The following is a 20,263-nucleotide window of genomic DNA, read 5'->3' on the forward strand; positions in this document are numbered from 1 at the left end:
GAATCTCCAGCTTTGTTGATGTGATGTTCCCTGGTCCAGTGCACTTAATCTAAAAGCACCTCAAGATTTTTAGACTGATATGAAATTACAGACAAGCATCCAATACTTGGAAGTCAGTGAATTCTCATGATCCACAGACACCCACAGACTCTGTGACCTTTATTATTATGCCCAATGATAGGATGGTTGACAGCGTGTGAGGGCAATTCTATTCATAGTAACAGCAAATCATGGTTCATTGCTGTCACAGAATTTGGAGATCACTTATCATGAATCTTGTCTTATACCTCAATATTCACAACCCAACACTTGTTTTTGTTTGAGAGTTAAAACAACCTCCATTTATCTGGCTTTGCTTTAATCCTGACCTAGTTATTTAGAACAGGTACCATATTATGCATCACACCCACAAACATGGAGTTAAAAAGGGGGCAGGTACCCCAGACCTCTTTGAAATGCAACAGCAATATTACTCCAACGCTCTGCAAGGCTCTGGGGGTGGAGAGGGGGGCAGTGCCATGGTCTGAGCAGCACTAAGGGTTGACTGCCCTAGGTCCCACCCCTTCTGCCCTTGGCGCCACCCCTCCTGGGACAGAGAGCTGAGCCCCTCTCCCATCTTGCCCCAGGGACCCCAGCGGCTGTCTTTTGGAGATCTATCAGTTAGCCAGTTCATACACCATTTGACAGGTGCTTTATTAATACAGGTTGAATTTCTCTAGTCCAGCATCTTGGGGACCTGCCCAGCGCTGAACAAAAGTATTTGATAGACCCTGGGAGGTCAATATTGTCTAGCACACTACCAACACTTGCTGGCCTCTTAGAAAATATGTAGGGTAAATTACAGCTAAATAACAGCAGAGAACACTGAGAGCCAGGACTGGTGGCTGTAAACAAATCTGATGGGACCACGGAAAACTTGGCCACTCCCATGATAAGAGGTCGTCCAGCTAACTGAAATTATGCTGGATGACGGACGCTGCTGGATGAGAGTGTGCCACACTGAGAGGTTCAGCCTGTAACACAGAGTGCAATTTTGTAGTCAAAATGTCACGTAGGACTACACGAAATGTATCATCAAACCTAAGAATTCTACACCTACGCAACCATCTTTATCGACCAAACTTTTGATCTCCTCATAGAATGAAATGCGGTTTGTCTGACAAGACTTATTTTTCATGAAGCCATGTTAACTGGCATCTCCCAATTTATTTTCTTCATAATTTTCCTCAGCTCTGGGAAGGAGCTGTTCTGGAAGCCCAAGTGTATGCAGGACTGTCCCTCAGGGGTGAAGGGCCTGGGTCAAAGGCCACCCACCCCAGGCCCCGTCCTGCCCTGCCTCTGTCCCTATCCCTACCCAAAGGCCTGCCCCACGCTACCCCCTCCTCCTTCCCATTGCAAGACCCCGAGGTATGAGACCCAGGGAATTACCTGGGGTGCCTGGTGCGGGGCAGCACCTGGGATCAGACCCCTCTGCCTCAATGCAGCAGCAAGAATGACCCAGCCACCTGCTCCACTCCAACACCCAACTTCCAGCCCACTGCTTCACCACACCCATGGGAAGCAGAGTTCTCCAGCCTGCTCCCCGCTGCTCTCCTGAGCCTGGCATCTCTTGAGGGAGAGGAGCAACGGGGCTGGGATGTCTGTTTCCAGCAGCCACAGTGAGGCAGAGTGCAGTGAGATGGGAGGGCAGTGGAATGGAACAGATTGCTGGGTCCCTCAGCTACCACAACTGCAGTGAATGGTTGCCTGGTGGGGGAGGGGAAGCCAATCTCTAGGCCCTATGGGTCCTGTCCATCAGACAGTTGGAGTGGCTACCCCGGGGATCCCCAAAAGACAGGTCATGGGGCAGCTGCCCCAAAGCATCCTATGGATGGGACAACTCTGAATATATATTCCTGTGGGACTGTCATCCATTTGCCTATAGCAGGCAGGGATGGAAAATCCCATTTAATTAGTTAAACATTAAGTTTAACTGGTTCACTGATTAAAAAGGGATGTGGGGACTGCTGGGGGTGGTGCTCCAGCCAGGGTGGGCTGGAGTAGCCCTCCTTTCCCCATCCCCATTCCACCACTCAGGGCTGCTCTGGCCAGGCTGGAGCGCCCCTGCCTGCAACACTGCCAGTCAGCCCTCCCTCCCCAAGAGCTGCTGCAGCCCACCATCTACTAGTGATTAACTCCTCTTCAGCGCCCATAATGATGTCTAAACTAGGTGACCCCATGGCGGGTGCAACACCTTTGGTGTGAAAACATTTCCTGTAATGTTTAAAAGCTCTCCCAATGTTTTGCTCTTGGTTGTGTGAGATCTCCAGCACACATCTCCCGAGCTGAAGTCCCCCATATCAACACATTTTTCTTTCCACTCCTTAGAGACAGGCACTTAATGAGTAATCTGCCCTGTTCTCTAGTTTGGTTTGGTGCCCTGCAAGCAGGCCACCCACAATACTTGTCTCCTGGGCATTGCCTGTTAGCAGACTGATCCATACCGGCTCAAGAGCCTGTTCCTGTGAGTTATCAATTACTTATACCACCCAATGGTGTCTTACTTATAGAATGCCTTGCCTATCCCTCCCTCCCTCCGTCAACCCTTTTCTACCCACCTTATCCTTTCTAATTGGGTTATAATTTTCCAGTTACAGATTGTGAGCTCCTAAAAGCAAAGACAGTCCTTTCTTAGGTGTCGGAAGCGTCAGCTACAGCAAATAAGCTAAATCATAATTAATAATCATTTAAATATGGCTTGCAATATTTGTTTGTATCAGCGGGGTAGCCATGTTATTGTGTACCAGCAAAACCAACGAGGAGTCACGTGGCACCTTTAAGACTAGCCCACTGTTTTGGCCATAAGCTTTTGTGGCCCAAAACCCACTTTGTCAGATGTATCTTTAAGGCGCCACCGGACTCCTCAACATTTGCTTTTGTAACCCTGAGTCTCAGTATTTTGTGCATTCCTCAAAGCATTTTGGTTTTAACTGAAAGTTGCTGGAAAAGCTGTAAGGACGTCAAAAAAAATGTTATTCAGAATGTGGAGAAAAGGATAAACTGTATCCACACAGGAGGGTTTGGAATTAACACTCAGAATAGCAAGTGGGGAAGACAAATCATTGCATGAAATTAACAATAAGACACAGAAGAATCTGAAGAGTAGAGTGATGTTCTGCTGGCAGCAGCCAAAGGAATCCAAGAAGTACATTAGGTCCCTTCCACATCTCTCTGCTACCCATGCCAACCAACCAGCTTTAGGATCTCCTCTTTCCCTTAAGCATAATCTCTCCACAATAGGTGATGGAGTTCCTAGGGCTACAACTCCCGATGTCGAGAACTGCCTTCTGAGTTCCTCTCTCTCTCTGCCCGACTGATTCAGGTCCACTCCTCATATCTCAGACGGGGGGAAAAATCACTTGCGTGTATGCACATCTCCAAATAAAACACAAAGCAGATGCCGATCCCATAACTGGGTTTAACTCCCCCAAAGCATTCTGGGATATGGTTTTTATGGGAGACTGTGACCTAGTCTACACCTAAAATTTAGGTTGACCTACATTGCTCACAGGCATGTAAAATTCACCACCTCTGCCTGCAGGCTGAACTTCTCTAATCCGGAACTCTCTCATCCAGTAACATCCATAACTCAGCACGATTTTAGTTATTCTGATACCCACTCATCATGGCTGTGGCCAAGTTTCCTGCAGTCCCCTGAAGTTTGCTTACAGCCACCAGTCCTGTCTGTTAATGTTCTGTGCTGTTATTTAGCTGTAATTTACCCTTAAATGTCTTCTAAGAGCTCAGTGAGCAGCGCAAGTGCTGGTAATGTGTTAGACAATATTGACTTCCAGTGGTCCACGAAATTCTCTTGTTTGGCACCAGTCAGGTCCTGAGGGTGCCAGACAAGAGAGGTTCAGCCTGTAGTAACATAGTTAATCTTACCTAAGCTGTGACGCAGACATTGCTAAAAGGATGGGAGCATTTTATCAACCTAGCTATCACCTCGTGAGGGGGTCTATTTACTATAGTGATGGAATACCCCTCCTGCTGTTGTAGCAAGTTTCTGCACTGCAGCGGAGTGGCTACAGCTGGCCACTGTAGTACGTGTGTTGCAGCCATGCCCTGTGCATGTAATAAAACCGTATTGTAACTGTGATATACCACGGCCCACACAGAAATTCTGAAAGGCAAGTATGTGGGCAGCTGGGTCTGTGCCTTTATGTTTCCCAGGGACTCAGGCTCATCAAGGATCAGCCTGCTGCAGCAAGCTAATCCATCACCTGAGGCTAATCAAGTACCTGCAGCCAATTACGGCCTAGAGAACCCTTTAAAAGGCGTCCCCTCAGGGAAGGAGGGAGGAGGAGGAGAAAAGGGAACGGACCAGGAAGAAGAGAGGAGATTCGAAGGAGAGTACAAGTGGAGAAGCTGGCTACAGCAACCTGGAGAAGTGTATGGGGAAGTGGCCCAGGGAGAAAGCTGTTCCACCTGGGGCCAAGGGAGACAGCCTCTCCAGCAGCCAAATGTAGGGCCCCTGGGCCCGAACCCCAAATGAGCAGGAAGGGACCGGGTTCCCCCCAGACCACCCCTGCACTCCCCAATGGAGACCCAATGACCAAGTGGGGGTCTTCCCCATTTTTGACTATGCCAATGATAAGACTGGCTCAATCGGCTGTGCCCCACCTCTGGGAAAGAAGGAGGCAGAGTAAAAGGGACACGGTGAACCTCTGAGGCTTTACTTTAATGGCCATGAAACACAGGACCCATGAGAAGCTGCTCGGGACTTTATCACATAACCCATTCCCATAAATCAGATTTGAGAAGAGAAAAGTCTTTGGTAAAAAAAAATCTTGACACAACTGAAGTGTTAGTTGTAATGAATGAAAATCCAGTTTCATTCATCTATGAGAAAACAGCAGAGCCAAGAAAATCTTTGCAACTTCCAGCCCAGGTGAATTGTTGAAATGTATGTTGCATATGTGTTTGCCAGGTGTCCAGCAATCACTTGGCTGATGAAGATTTCGCTACTCTCATTATTTCTGGTAAATGATGATATACGTGTGAAAGACAAGTTTACACCAAGAACAATGGCATCCACCAGACAATGAAAAGCAGTTGACAGTCAAGACCATTTCACCAAAATTTCACGTTGTGAGCTCATTTACTAGGGCCCTGGCCAGTCCTGAGATACTTCAGGTTTATGGAAGCAGACAGTTTCTTGGAACAGGTGAATGTTTCTAGGGCAGTGGTTCTCAACCTTTTCAGATTACGTTCAGGAGTCTGATTTGTCTCATGTACCTCCAAGCTTCACCTCACCTAAAAACTACTTGTTCACCAAATCAGACATAAAAATACATATGGGTCACAGCACATGACAACTAAAAAATTGCCTCCTTTTTCAATTTACCATGTCATTATAAAATAAATCAACTGGACTATAAATATTGTACCGGTTAAACCTCTCTCATCAGCACCTTCAGGACCCAACCAGTGCCGGACGAGAGAATTTGCCAACCCACAGGAGGTCAATATAGTCTAGCACAATACCAACACTGCCACTGCTTACTGAGCTCTTAGAGGACATTTAGGGGATAAGTCATGTAGCACATTTAGTGCGACATGACTGCTTTTTTGTTTTGATTAGCGGTAAATTACAGCTAAATAACAACACAGAACACCAAGTGCCAGGACTGGTGGCTGTAAACATACTCTATGGGACCATGGGAATCTTGGCCATCCTCCCCAACGAGTGGTCATTTGGTGAACTAAAATCATGCCACATGGTGCCATACAAGACAGTTCCAGATTAGAGAGGTTCAACCACTACTTAAGTGTATAGCGTATAAAGCAATATAACCCAGTTACTGCCTCTCTGAAATTTTGGTTTGTACTTCCTTTTACGCTGTAAATGAAGTCCTCAATTGAAACTTTAAAGGGCGCGATCCATAGTCTATGCAGACTGAAGGATGCCTACTACTACTACCTACTTCCTTTGCTAGTGCATTTTATGCAGCCTGTTGTAAAACCAGGCAAAGATCTAGATGACTTGATGAGTCCCTGGAAGATCTCTGTGTACCGCTGGGTTGAAACCCATTGGTGTAGGGGATATGGTGTTGTGGAAGTGCTATATCTGTGGATCCTAGGAGGTGGGATCAGATTACAATTCCTATGACCTGCCTACGCCAGAAAATACTGCCACATAACCAGCTCTTCAATTTGCCCCCTATTTCTGAGTCCATGCCATCTCATGAGAGGAGATAACAGGGGTCTCAGAAAGCCACACCAGAAACAGCAGGAATTTACTGGCCCATAGCCAGAAGTCAGGTTTTGGGGTTACCATTGGGTCATGTTTACCACCTTTTCTTATCAACTATGAGGCTAGAAACATTTTTCACCCACCTAAAAGAAGCCGAGACATTTAGGTAATCACACGACTCCAGGAGCTGATGCTTTAAACATCATACCAAGTACTGAGAGACCTTGTGACCGAGAGTCAGCAACACTTAATTTAGAAGATAATAAGACTCTCACAAGACTGATTGCTGTAAATTGGTGTCCAGCAAGGACAATCTGCAGATCCTGTACTGCACCAGGGTTGAAATTCACCAGGTGAAAACTTATGCATGTCAAGTGTATGAGTAGGAGACTTGCCACAACCTGGGAACAAGGGGCATTCCATGGGTTTCATTAAAGAGCAAAAGAGCAAGAGGGACAGAAGCAAGTATATCAAGCCCCCTACATCACCTTGGAATTCCACTGCTATGTAACAACTCACAGCAAATCAGCCCTCTGGCACCATAATCCTAGACAACAAACTTTTAAGGAAGAATGTTTAACTCCCTCTTCTGACTTTCAACTGGGCCAGTGACTGGGCATTTGCCTCCCAGACTCAACCCGGCTCTGGGACTGGTGTTCCCATTGCTGCAGCCTTAAAACTTGCTGGGCGTGAACATTTGCCGATACAGCAGATTTCCATCTGTTGTCGTGATCAAGCTGTGGCTGTCAATCCCACAGGCTTCCCAGGAAAACCTGGTGTTACCAATCAGTTTGGCCTACTGTACACATGCCACGCAGCAGTAAACCAGAAGAGTATGTTTTTCTTTTTTACAAGAGCAGTGGATTTAAAAAATTGCCCTCCTTAAGTCAAGCATCACAGGGCACTTAGACAAAATAAAATAAAATAAAAGCATGATGCGGGGTGTATTTAACCCTAGTGCTCTTGGAAGATCTGGGTAGCTAAGATAAAGATACTTTGTATTTCTGAAACTTGATACACATAAAAATTAGCCAAGTGTGGTAACAATTAGTTCTGTGAATTAAAAAATCCCGCTATGGGAGCATCTCGGCATATGGGCACAGAAGGATGACAGGTGGGAGAGGCAGGCAGACAGTTATCTGTTAGATGTGTGAAGTTTGTATTTCATTCATGCTATTTGTGAAACAGAATAACATTAGCCGCTAGTCATAAGGCCACAGTTTAGGAAATTACATCACATATTTGGCGATATGTGCAGGATATAAATAACTCAGCACAGCAAACCTTTCATAGAAACAGACGCAAAAGGGGATTCACTTGCCCCTGTGCAATCCATGCTGTAAAAGTTGATTGGTCTCTTGGTTAGTTTCCCAAAAACCAAAGAGGAGTCCGCAAGATTTGGAATGGAAGGGAACACATAAGCAGCACAGCCAGTGACTGGCACAAGCTGCAGACCCTATTCAGGAAGGTTTAATTCAATGCATTATAAAAGCACAAACTCAAGATCGTGCAAAGACAAATAGCTTGTTCTATCACACCATTCCACCAGCTAGAGCAGTAAAAGGAAGAGTAAACATGCATGTTAATCTGTAGCACTACACTCATGCTGATGATGAAGTACAAGTGACCCTGAAGGAAAGGCCACACACTGCCAAGACCGACAACAGAAACATAATTTGTTTTCCTTTCTACTTCAGTTAGGAACCATTCACAGCTTACATTTACAGTTCAACACTTGGGGCCCAATTCTGCAAACATCTACACACACGAGTAATTTTACTTGAGCCAGAGTCCCATGGGCCTCAGTGGGACTCCTTGTGTGCGAAGACGCTTGCAGAGTGAGGAGCAAAACATTCATACCAACCTCTGTGCAATGGCACATTTGTTGTGTCTCGTGACTTTATAATCTAGCGGCTCAGGAGCTGCAGACACAGGCATGTGTAGATTGCTGCAAGAAACAGGGCACTGGCCCACATACCTGTCAACAACTATCGATCATGTGTATCACATGATCATTCATTAAAGGGGACAGTGCGGCTGTTCATTTCACCAGCTGCTGAAATGAACCTGGTATAATTCTATCAGCAATTGAACCTTTACACTGAGGACACCAGGGCTAGAGAACTCCACGTACCTTGAGCATATCGATTCATAACCAAATACTTCAAGTGAAAAGAAATACTGTCAGGAAACACATTTTTTCCAGATAGGTTTTGGAACTTTATCTTCTTCTGCCACCCTAAGAGTGTCTGTTTGTTCCTTCAGTGGGGTCCCTAAAGCAGTGATCCCAACCTTTTCAGTAACACGGCACACTTGAATGAGACAAACAATTACGTGGCACACCCACTTCTTCCAGCTGTATCCATTGCTCATAAACGTCACACTTACTTACATTTACTATGGTTATGACCTTAAGAGAGCAGTTTGCAACACAGTAATGCTTGTACACAACAAGCTAAACAAGAATCAGATGCATTAATGTTTCAAATCTACCATCTTAGATACTGAGCACAGACACATTTTCAAAATTTAATCACCTCTACTATATCTACTTATTCATAGCCCTAAATCTGTTCCACATGCAGCATTCAGTTCAGGCATCTGACCTGAATCTTTCTGTGTTAGGATTTTCATATTTGTGACAATATTTTAACAGTGCAATTTTTAAATAAGCGAAGCAATAAATAATTGAAATTCAGTACAATTGTCACAGCGTACCTGGACAGTTCTCCCAGCACACTGTTGAAAATCACTGCCAACACAGATTAGCCCAGTCATCTAGGAAACACAGGCATAATGCTTTTCAAAGACGCAACAAACCAGTGCTTTTTTTGTGCTGGTACTTGACAACATGGAGTACCAGCACCTCAGCAGCCCCAGCCATGGGACTGGCTGGGGGCATAGGGGACGGAGAGCTGGCTAAGTACCACCACCACCCTAATTTTATTCTATTGAACAGCTCTGAGTTTTTAGTATTATAATCTAGTATTAAATGGTAATACACATTTTACGGCTGAGAAAAATTGAAACACACGGCAATTAAATCACTCAAGCCAGGAATACGACTTAGGCATCTTGAATCTAAGCACTAGATCACCATTTTTCCCTACACAGATCAGTTCAGCAGGTTAGTGAATATCTACCTGCAAACTTTTCTATGTATCTTATAGCAGGCTTCCTTTGTGTGAACAAACCTGGTTATAAAATGGCAACAGAAATGCTAAAAGTTTTAGAAAATCTGACCTATGACTAGGTCAAGGACTAAAATTAATTGTTTTTTTATTTTATTTTATTTCTTTGGATTTAAAAGCAATAAAAAAACCCACACAACTGTTTTGGGTATTGTAACAGTCAATTAATTAGTACAATCACATAACAATAACACTCACTCAGCAACATAAGACCAATTTGCTTATAGGGGAAAAAAAAAAAAAAACTAGCCAAGCAGACAAATGCTACTAGACATTTTGCAGCTGCTACATGTCACAGACACAACACTGGCCTGCAATATCTTTGACAAACCTAACTGAATTTATTTAAACATCACCAAATTAAGTGTGTCTTTAGAGTCCACTGAACTAAAAATGCAAAGTTTATTTATTATTGAGGGGTGTTGCATGCAACATCTCTGGAGAGGTGATATGGCCAGCGTAAGCCTTTGGAAGGGTCACAAGCTCCAAAAGACAATTTTAAACAATGTGCCAGACAAACAAAATTAAGAAGGATTCCTGGGAAATACCTGGCATGAGGTGAATGCAAATTTCCATCTCTGGTTATGTAAAGGCGCAACTTTTTCAGGATGGGAAGCAGTGGCTAACTACCTAAGTCATAATCTTTCCATATCAAAGACACAAACTGTACGAAAGACACAGATCCATGGGTGTACTTGCTCTGAGCTAACAGAAACACTCCTTTGTGGTATTGGCAAGAGGCCTTATTGGTCTGGGATGATCTCTGGTAAGCTTATTAGCATGCCCGTAGGTTCTTTTATTGTTTCTTTGTCATGCTTTCACATAAGAATAAATACGCTTGCTCAGAAAGGACTATGTGTCAACTTATGACTGTGGGTGATTATCCTGTTAACAGCAGCGGTGTCCAACAGCAACTGAAGGATTGCCACCCTTGTGGTTGTCGCCCTTCTGTATTCGCCACAGCCCCCTTCACTCTAACAATGCCCTCCTCCTCCCCATGAGGCAGGCACCTCCAGATCCAGCCCCCAGGGCCAAGGATCCCCAGAGCCAGCCCCCACACCAGACCAACTGCTGGCGATTCACCAGGGCCACCACCAGCACTGGCGCTCGGGGGGCCACATGAGCTTAGTGGGGCGCGCGTGCAGAATGGGTGGAGGGCGCTCCACATGTGCGGCTCTGAGGATTTGCCTTTTGCCACACCCATTTCCAGTTCGCCACATGTGTTGAGTGGTATGCAGACTGGATGCCGTGGGTTTATAGTCTCTGACAAGGAAAGCAAAACAGGCCTGCTTAGGTGCTTTGACCTGCTGGGAAATTCACAGCGTAGGCAAGGAATCTGTGCAGTCTGGAACTGGCCTAGTCAGAGGGAAGTGAGACAGGTACCCCTCACCCAAGTGAGTGATGACTGGTGAGCAGAAAGCCTGAAAATGAACACCCTCACTGGAGCACGGAGGTGATATCCAGCTGCAGGTGCCCTGAACTATGGTAGTGCAAAATAATCGTTTCTTTGCTTCCCGCATTTCGCATCCAGAATTTTAACGTATGATCTTAAAAAAAGCTTTGTGCTGCAAGCCACCAGCTTTGGCATACAATTTCTGCTGCTGGTGCCTTACCCATCTTCTTTCACGCTTCATTTTGTCTCTTGTGCTCCAGTAGTTGCCTTACAGAAAGTGGCACTTTTCCTCAAATACAAAAGAAATCTTTAAGGTAGTCTTCATTGGGGTTGCTGGCTATCTTTAGACAATATGGCACACAGATGCTCTGAAGTGTTTACTACCTTGGACATAGGTCATAATAACAGCCATACAACCAGTATTTTGGCAGTACCACAGGCCACCTGCAGTTTGGATAATTTATTACCAATGGCAACTGTTTATTACAGCCCAGAAGACAGGCAGTTAACCCTTTCCTCACACTCATAAAGCTTCCCAAAATATTACACCAGTGACATCCAGGGTGCATCTCAGCTATGAATTTTAATCCTTACATCCATAGAAATGCACAACTGAAGTGCTGACTGAAGGGATTTGCAAGCTTTCTAATACCACTCATAGCCCCAAGCTGAAAGTAACAGTTATGCAAACTGTGCCAAAACAGCAAAGGCAATTTCCTGGCAGGACTGGATAAATTATCTACAAAATGAAACAAGCCCATCTGCAAATAACTTACAAGATCGGGAGGTAGGTGAGGGTCTTACCTGCCAAGTGCCGATTTAGCGTGCAATTGAACGTGGTTGTATTTCACCCGAGAGTAGCTGCACTTTCTTATCAGTGACACATTTCAGTTCCATAGTAATAATTAACAATTTGAGGTCAATTGCTTCTTCCACTCTTTTATATAATACCTATTTAGACAGTGACATGGTATTCTGTCTATATTGTGCCTAGCCCGTTCTTGACAATATACAAATAATGGTGTTTGCAGTACCTGTTTCAAGACAAAATTAGTTTGCATGTGGATCATTTTAAGAAAAAAATAAAATGGGTCTGGGGGGTTGCCTTGCTTCCACCATTGCCTGGCCACTGGTTGGTGGGTTTGTTTTTAAAATCTGAACAGAGACAGTGATTCTCAACAACTTTTAAAGAAATTGTTCAGTGAAAGGTTTTCACTGACATGATTCATTGCAGAAGAGTTTCCATCATCTGAGAGTAAAAGCTCATTCTGTGCACAGGTTAGTGACACAAAGGTCGGGGAGCTGTCATTTCACTCATAAAAACCTACACTATTATCATTTCATCTGTTATCCCTTCCCCTCCCCGCAGCAGCATGGCTGGGGAACTCACTGCCCTCTCAATTCCAAGTCCTGTGGTTGGTGGGAATGTTGATAATACATCATTGGAGATGGGTTGAGTTGGATATCGTTCCAAAACCTGCAAATGCAATGGTGTCAAACCTGAAAATCCTAGAACAGAAGTGAGACTACGTTTAAAAAATAACTATTTACAGTTACGCTTAACAGGGGGATGCATCATCTACATCAACAAAATACAAGACAATGACAGTGGTAATCCTATGGAGGTTACCACTTGACACACAGAACAGAAAACATTAATTCAGCTATCTAGTCGTCAGTGTGCCCTCCATCTACATTGTCACACTGATGCTCACCCAAGCTGTTCTCACACATCTTTGCGCAAGTCAAGGTGTTGGCTACACATTTGCAGGGTAGTGAGCATTTGGTTCTTGCACAAGAGAATCAAATTAGTTGGAGAACTGATTTGGGAGAATATGGGATATTGCACATAGCTGGTGTGATCAGTTTGTCTTCCACAACCCATCCACACCTGACAATGAAGTGTAGTTTCAGAGGTTCTCTGTCACTCTGTCACCACACTGTTTCATCATTTGCTCCCTTGATAGCAGATATACAATGTGCCCCTTTTCATGGGCAAGTCTCCATTTGTATGATACTTTTAGAAGACTAGAAGACATCTATTCAGATAGCCTCACAAGTGTCATAATGTTGGTCTTCAAAAGGTAAACTCAACCTGTAAATGTCTCTAGTGTATTTATGACCTCTTCAGTGGCTGTCTTGCCTGTTCTGAGCATCTTTAGAGTTAGGCGAGAGTCTTTGTAAGCTGATTCCAATTCGTTCCTGTGACATTAGCGGATTTTTACATTAAATGTAAAACCATTTCTGTACCTACTGTATTAAGTTTGCACCAAATGTTGTGCCAGGTGAGGTGTCTAATGAAAGCTGGTGATTCACAGAATTTGTTTATGCTGCTTGTGTATCTGTATCATTTTTGTTTGTGAAGTCATACATATTGGCTCTGTACTCGTACAGGAAATGTTTTAGAGCTAAGGACCACAAGAGAAGGTGTGGTCTCCTGCTAGACAGGAAGATGGGCTAAAACAAAGACTCAGGGCTAGTCTACACTTGCCCCCTGCTTCGAAGGGGGCATGTTAATCAGGGTGATGGAAGATTACTAATTAAGTGCTGTGGTGAATATGCAGCACTTCATTAGGCTAATTCTCCCCCCTCAGCAACTTCGAAGCATCCAACTTTGAAGTGCCGGCATGCATGTAGCTGCAGGCACTTTGAAGTCCCTGTGCTACTTCCAAGTCCCTTTACTCTTCAAAATTTTGTGCTACACGCATGCCGGCACTTCGAAGTTTGATGCTTCAAAGTTGCCGCAGGGGAGAATTATCCTAACCAAGTGCTGCATATTCACCACAGCACTTAATTAGTAATCTCCCATCGCCCTGATTAACATGCCCCCTTCGAAGTTGGGGGCAAGTGTAGACCCAGCCTCAGACTTCAATACACATCTCAAGAATAGTAACAAAGAGGAAGCCGTGCTAGTCTATACACTATCAAAACAAAAAGCAGTCAAGTAGCACTTTAAAGACTAGCAAAATGGTTTATTAGGTGAGCTTTCGTGGGACAGACCCACTTCTTCAGACCATAGCCAGACCAGAACAGACTCAATATTTAAGGCACAGAGAACCAAAAACAGTCAGCAAGGAGGACAAATCAGAAAACGATAATCAAGGTGAGCAAATCAGAGAGTGGAGGGGTGGGGGGAAAGGTCAAGAATTAGATTGAGCCAAGTATGCAGACAAGCCCCTATAGTGACTCAGAAAGTTCCCATCACGATTTAAACCATGTGTTAATGTGCTGAATTTGAATATAAAAGCCAGTTCAGATGTTTCTCTTTCCAAAACGGAGCGATAATTCCTTTTCTGTAACACACATACCTTCAGGTCATTGACAGAATGCCCCATTCCATTAAAACGTTGACTAACTGGTTTGTGGATCTGGAGTGTTTTGATGTCTGTTTTGTGCCCATTGACCCTTTGTCTAAGGGAGTTAGAAGTCTGTCCAATATACAAAGCATCTGAGCATTGTTGGCACATGATGGCATATATGATGTTAGTAGAGGAGCATGAGAAAGTGCCCGTGATTCTGTGAGTAACCTGGTTAGGTCCAGTGATGGTATTTCCAGAGAAGATATGTGGACAAAGCTGGCAGCAGGCTTTGTTGCAGGGAAAGGTTCCAGGACTGGTATTCCTGGGGTATAGACTGTGGCTGTTAGTGAGGATCCTCATGAGGTTGGGAGGTTGTCTGTAGGAGAGAACGGACATGTCACCCAGGGCCTTCTGGAGTGTGGCATCGTGATTAAGGATAGGTTGTAGGTCTTTAATAATTAGTTGCAGTGGTCTGAGTTGGGGGCTGTAGGTGATGACCAGTGGTGTTCTGTTCTTGGACTGGAACATCATCACTGGACCTAACCTGGTTACTCACAGAATCACGGGCACTTTCTCATGCTCCTCTACTAACATCATATATGCCATCATGTGCCAACAATGCCCAGGTGCTTTGTATATTGGACAGACTTCTAAATTTCCTATTACTATTGATCTTGGGCCTTTTCTTCAGCATCACATCTCTGCAGCTTTTTAGGGAAGGTGCTGTCTTTCACTTCTGTGGATCAGACTGATTTAATAAAAAACAACAGCTATATCCCACAGCTCGTCTTCAGTTACTGCTTGAAGGTCTTTATAGCTCCTCTTCAATACAGGTCAAAGCACAATTTTTTGTCCATAGCTAGTCCTTGTCCTGACCATCACCATCCACTGGAATCTGTGTGAGACAACTCCTGAACTCCAGATGAGTCACTCAGTTGTCATAGTAAAATCCGTATTTCTTTCAGTCACTTTTACTTTCAGAGGCAACATATTACCTGCATTCTTGGTGTAGCACAAAATGGGGTGTCAAAGTGTACTTAAATATACACTGATTTTTAAACGTTTTCTCACATATGTAGCTAGCTAACTGCTCTTCTTTTGTCATACTTGATGTGATTTTGCTTATGGGAGAAAGGGCTTTCAAATGATACCCAGCTTGACACTGTATTATTAATGCTTCCACCAACCAGAGGACCCGGAGCTAGGAGTTGGGGTCGGGGCAGAGACAATGAGTGTTCAATTTACTACTCTGCTCTACCCCCACACTGCAGAAAGTGAACCCACTGAAATTATGATGCTGTAGATTTTTACAAATTAGATCACTGAATTACACATGCTCCCAGACCACCAGCTCTATTCCAACAAACAATCTCTTAGGACAGGCCTACACTAGAAAATAAATTTGACCTAAGATATGCGACTCTAGCTACAAGAACTGCGTAGCTGGAGTCAATGTACCTTAGGTCAAATTCACAATGCAGCCCCACAACAGGCAGTTGACAGGAGAAACTCTACCACTCACTTCTCTTATTCCTTGTGACAGCCAGGAGTACCGTCCTTGACGGGGGTGTTATTAGTTACGCTAAATCGAACCCCGGAAGATCAACCACGGCAGCACTGATCTTCCATTTAGCATAGACAAGACCTTAGTATTTTAAAAAAAAAAACCTCTACATATTATACAAATGTTCTGCTCTTAAACTGCCAAAAAAGGAAACATCATTAGTAGTAAGGTCTAAACCAAAACACCTACTGACAATGACAACCTATTCAGAAACAGTTCTTTACTGAACTCTCCAATTTGTTAAACATGCTGGGCACAGAAAAAAGTGCTAAGGGCCATATTTAAAGTTATTTAAACGCTACAAAGCAATTTTTCAGCTACTTTTTATCCACAAGATTCCAGTATGCAAATTTTCCATAATATATCCATTATAGTTCACCAACGTCACCATTTTCCACTAAGTTTTATTTAGAGTCAGTCTGCCACAACACCTAGGAATAGCAGTTGCTCATTATTCCATATCCAGACCTCTCACTCAAGTCAACAAGAGCTAAAGCTTACAGCAGGGTAGGGCTCATTTTAAGTGTTTATGGCAGAAAGCAGTTATGCTGAATATCACCTTAATGGTAAGATTCACAGTTGTAACTAGATTCTAGTTTTATTATCTGAAGACCAAATTTACTCATATACATACAGAACTTCTGCTGACTTCAGTAGGAGTGGGCATGTATGCACACATACATAAGCAAAGGACAAAATTTGACCAATAAAATGTAATGGGTTAGTTGCAAATCACTTGTGAGTTGTTTTAGCTAACATTCTTACCGGGGCTATTGTCTTGCTGAAGGTTACAATGAACTTAAAACTCTATCTTGATGCAGATTTAAAATTTTTAAAGTCATGTCACAAATCCCCGGCAGCACTTATTGCACTTAAGGGGCTCAACCCCCCCGCAACTCTTTTCCATCCTGTATTTTCAGATATAAGAACCATATTCTTGCCAATATCAGAACAACATTCTCCTCTTCATCATCTAATCCTGCAGGCATGTGGGATTCAAGGGTGATGACAGTTCCTCAGCATGTACCAGTGTCAGGTGCTCTAGTCACACTTAATCACGGAAGATACTCACAGGCATTCCAAACCTGGACACTCTACGAATTTACATCCTTAAAACTCAGATCTGCTGTAAAAAGTGGCTTTTCTTTAAATACAATGGACCATTTTATTAACATAATTAGAGCAAGAAGAAAAAATTGGAGTTCTGTAGATGTCTTGTAATACTCATGTCAACAATCCTCTAATACAAATTTATCAAGCAACCTGTAGATACGTATTTAATATAGAATGAAAACAACTTAAGAAAAAATAAAGACTGGAGACCCACTTGGAACATGCAGAAACTCACATACAGTGAATATTTATAGTTTACATGTTCTGATTTCTAATACACAAGTGTTTTTAAAACACAAACAGTAAAAGCCTGGTTATCCAGTACCTGGACAACTGGCACATTCAAAAGGCTGGTTGCTGTCCGGCAGCTGCAGCTGCCACAAGGCTGGCTGCCACGGCTGCTGTGGGGCTGGCTATTCAGCCAGGGCCAACAGAGCAGACTAGTTACCCAGCTGGGGCCGGTGGAGCAGGCTGGCCGCACGGTGCCCAGCTGGGGAGAGGCGGGAGAGCAGGGCCAGCTTTCTGCTTGCTCGGCTGAGGGTGCAGAGTGGGGCTGGCCATTGTCCCCAGCCCAAATAACTGGCACATTTTATTATCCTGCATCCTGGTCCTCCAAGAATGCTGGATAATAAAGCTGATACTGTATTAATTCTCAACATCTAGCAAACAAAAGAAAAGCAGATCACACAGTTTGATCAATGATAAACATACGTATTATAAAGACACGGTGACTACCCGGGTGGCAAAGATGCCTGAACATAGCAAATACATTGTGTTAAATTTTTCAGTTTGCATTTAAATGCTTCTATCAGTAGGTGAACACCATGGAATGAAAACTGTTGGATTTGGTCGAAAAGGATAAAACTTTGTTTCATCAATCAATATTATTACAAAAATCTGATGGTCACAAAGGTGCAGCTTGCAAACTTTATTGTTTCAAGCAAATTTCTCTGTTTAGCGTGAGCTGAGTAACACACAAGAATAAAATGGTGCTTGCACAAGCAATATGAATTCTTGGTTCCCTGTAATAGGTGTCTCTCAAAGGACAACAACATAATGAATGCGTAGATGTAATTCTTTGGCAGTAATCAATGTGCAGAGTTCTCAAGTTTAGTAGGTATGATTTGTTATGTTTAAATGATAACTAGTTTCTAAATATCTACCATAGTCATCCATTTCTTATGGTGCACCTGTGGCAATTAAAAACCAGCTACTTCGGGCCTTATTCTAAGCCAGTTGAAGTCAATAGAGAAATATGCAATGGAGTTTGAGTCAGACCCTTTGATCTTAGATAACTATATTTGTGACAGGTTTCTGTCAGGTGCAATCTGGGACTGGGGTACCACTGAAACCTCCAGCATACCACCCTGGACTACCTTACTCACTGTGATGCTGTGACAAGCTGCAGACCATTTGCAGTCTTGCATCCCCACAAACCTTTATGCAGCCATGGACATACCCAGCTACAGTTACATGAAGGCTTCTCCCCTAACTCCACAGCTTAGGACCCCAGAGCTACAACATCTTGCTCGGCTCAAAAGCCTGACCAAAAAGTCTATCTTCTAGGCAACTCCTTCCTCAATGTGGTCAGCACCAGTTTTTGCTCCTGAGCGATTCCCCAGGCACTTCTAGAAAACAAACACGCTATTTTACATAAAAAATATAAAGCAAATGTATTAACTGCAGAAGTGATTATAAGTAATAACGTACAGTAGACCCTCGATGTCCGCGAGGGTTCTGTTCCCATGCACCCTCACGTAACTGGAATTTCACGTAAGTCAGGGGCAGCTTTTCTTCCCCGGTGGAACATACATTCTGCAGCTGGGCAAACAGCAGGAGCCCCTGAAGCTCCTTTTGAAAGGTAAGCCCTGGGGTTGTGGAAGGCAGGTGGGGAGGGTTAAGCCTGGTGGTGGGTTGGAGCCATGGGGGGGGTTAAGTCTGGGGTGGGTTAAGGCTTTGGCAGGGGGATGGAGTTGAGCTGGATCCGCGCTTGGGGGGTTTGAACAGGGAGGGGGGTTGAGCCAGAGCCACACGCGGGGGTGATGAGCCAGAGCCGTGGTCTGGTGGTGAGCCAGGGTAGGGGTGGGGTTTGAACCAGGGTGGGAGGGTTGAGCTGGATCCGCATGGGGGGGATAGAGCCAGAGCCGTGCAGGAGTGGTGAGCCGGGCTGTGGGGGATTAGAAGCTGGACCACGGGGAGTGGGATTTTGAGATAATGTGAGTTAAGCGCAACACGAAATTGCACATTTTGAGGGATTACCCTACTGATTAAAGCTGACTACCTAAGAAATAAACCAATATGTAATCTAAGCTTTATAAACTAGATGGGATTTGAACCAAGCAATGCCTCACCCTATTAGTGTGCCTCAGTGTGTTAAAACTGAGAATACCAAATTCAGGACAAACTGCTAAGAAGGGCAGGCATCGCCCAAAGCTGGTGGCTATTCTCACATAAAAGTATACCAATCCAGCAACAAAAGCAAACTTCTATCTCACCACACTGGCTAACAATAAATCAGAGAAAAAACCACCTTGGGTATTCCAGTCCTGGATTCAACACTCAGACAACACATTTAATGATGAGTGGGTTATTTGAAATGAATTTTATCAAACAAAATGGCTGTTCTGATCCCAAAGGGCCTGCAACACACGCAGGTCAACATCCCAAAGTCAAACTATTGCCAATACTTTAGTAGCTAATATCTAAAATTTTATTTATAAAGAAGAAAAAGGTGAGAGTTAAAATTGGTTAAAAGATTTAAACATACAGTAATTGCTAAGTTGTTGGTTCGGGCTTTTAGCAGTGATGGAACAAACAGGTGGCTTGTTACGTCTTTGGCTGCTTCCAAATCACCAGACGGGACCATTTTTCCATTATAAGTTCACAGTTTTGAGCAGAAAAGAAGTAAAATGGAGATGTTTCCACAGCCTTTTATAGCTTCTCTCAAGTAAAGGGGAGCCCACGGTTCTCACTGTGGAAAATTACAGGTAACAAAATAGTATTTAAATCACATAACCTGTAATACTTAAATTCTCATGTTTGGAGTCATATGGGCAAGTCACATGTCCACGCATGTTTTTGCTTAATCATAAGAACAGCCATACTTGGTCAGATCAAAGGTCCAGCTAGCCCAGTAACCTGTCTTCCAGCAGTGGCTAATGCCACATGCAAAAGAGGGAATGAATAGAACAGGTAATTACCAAGTGATGCATTCCCCATCACTCATTCTCAGTTTTGGCAAACAGAGGCTAGTGATACCATGGTAGAGGACGTCCTCCCTACTCTAGCTGTTCACATGAAAATCTATGAAGTGTAAACAGGCTGTATCCCATGGTCCATTGTGTGTTGTGCATTCCTCAATAAGTCATTTAACTTGACTAATCCCTTCAAGATGTGCAGACTAAATACCTTGTGGGTGTTAACACAGGAGCAAACATTTGAAACCCAGCTACAGCACCAATTTTCCCA

General features: G+C 43.8%; 1 protein-coding gene across 3 annotated transcripts in view; it reads right to left on the reverse strand.

Moving 5' to 3' along the window:
- RBM20 (RNA binding motif protein 20) overlaps nucleotides 1-20,263 on the reverse strand; it is a 163,481-nt gene that overhangs the window by 73,541 nt on the left and 69,677 nt on the right. The gene's annotated exons all lie outside the window — the stretch shown is intronic.

Source organism: Carettochelys insculpta, chromosome 7 (genome assembly GCF_033958435.1).
Source record: "Carettochelys insculpta isolate YL-2023 chromosome 7, ASM3395843v1, whole genome shotgun sequence".
Classification (NCBI taxonomy): domain Eukaryota; kingdom Metazoa; phylum Chordata; order Testudines; family Carettochelyidae; genus Carettochelys; species Carettochelys insculpta.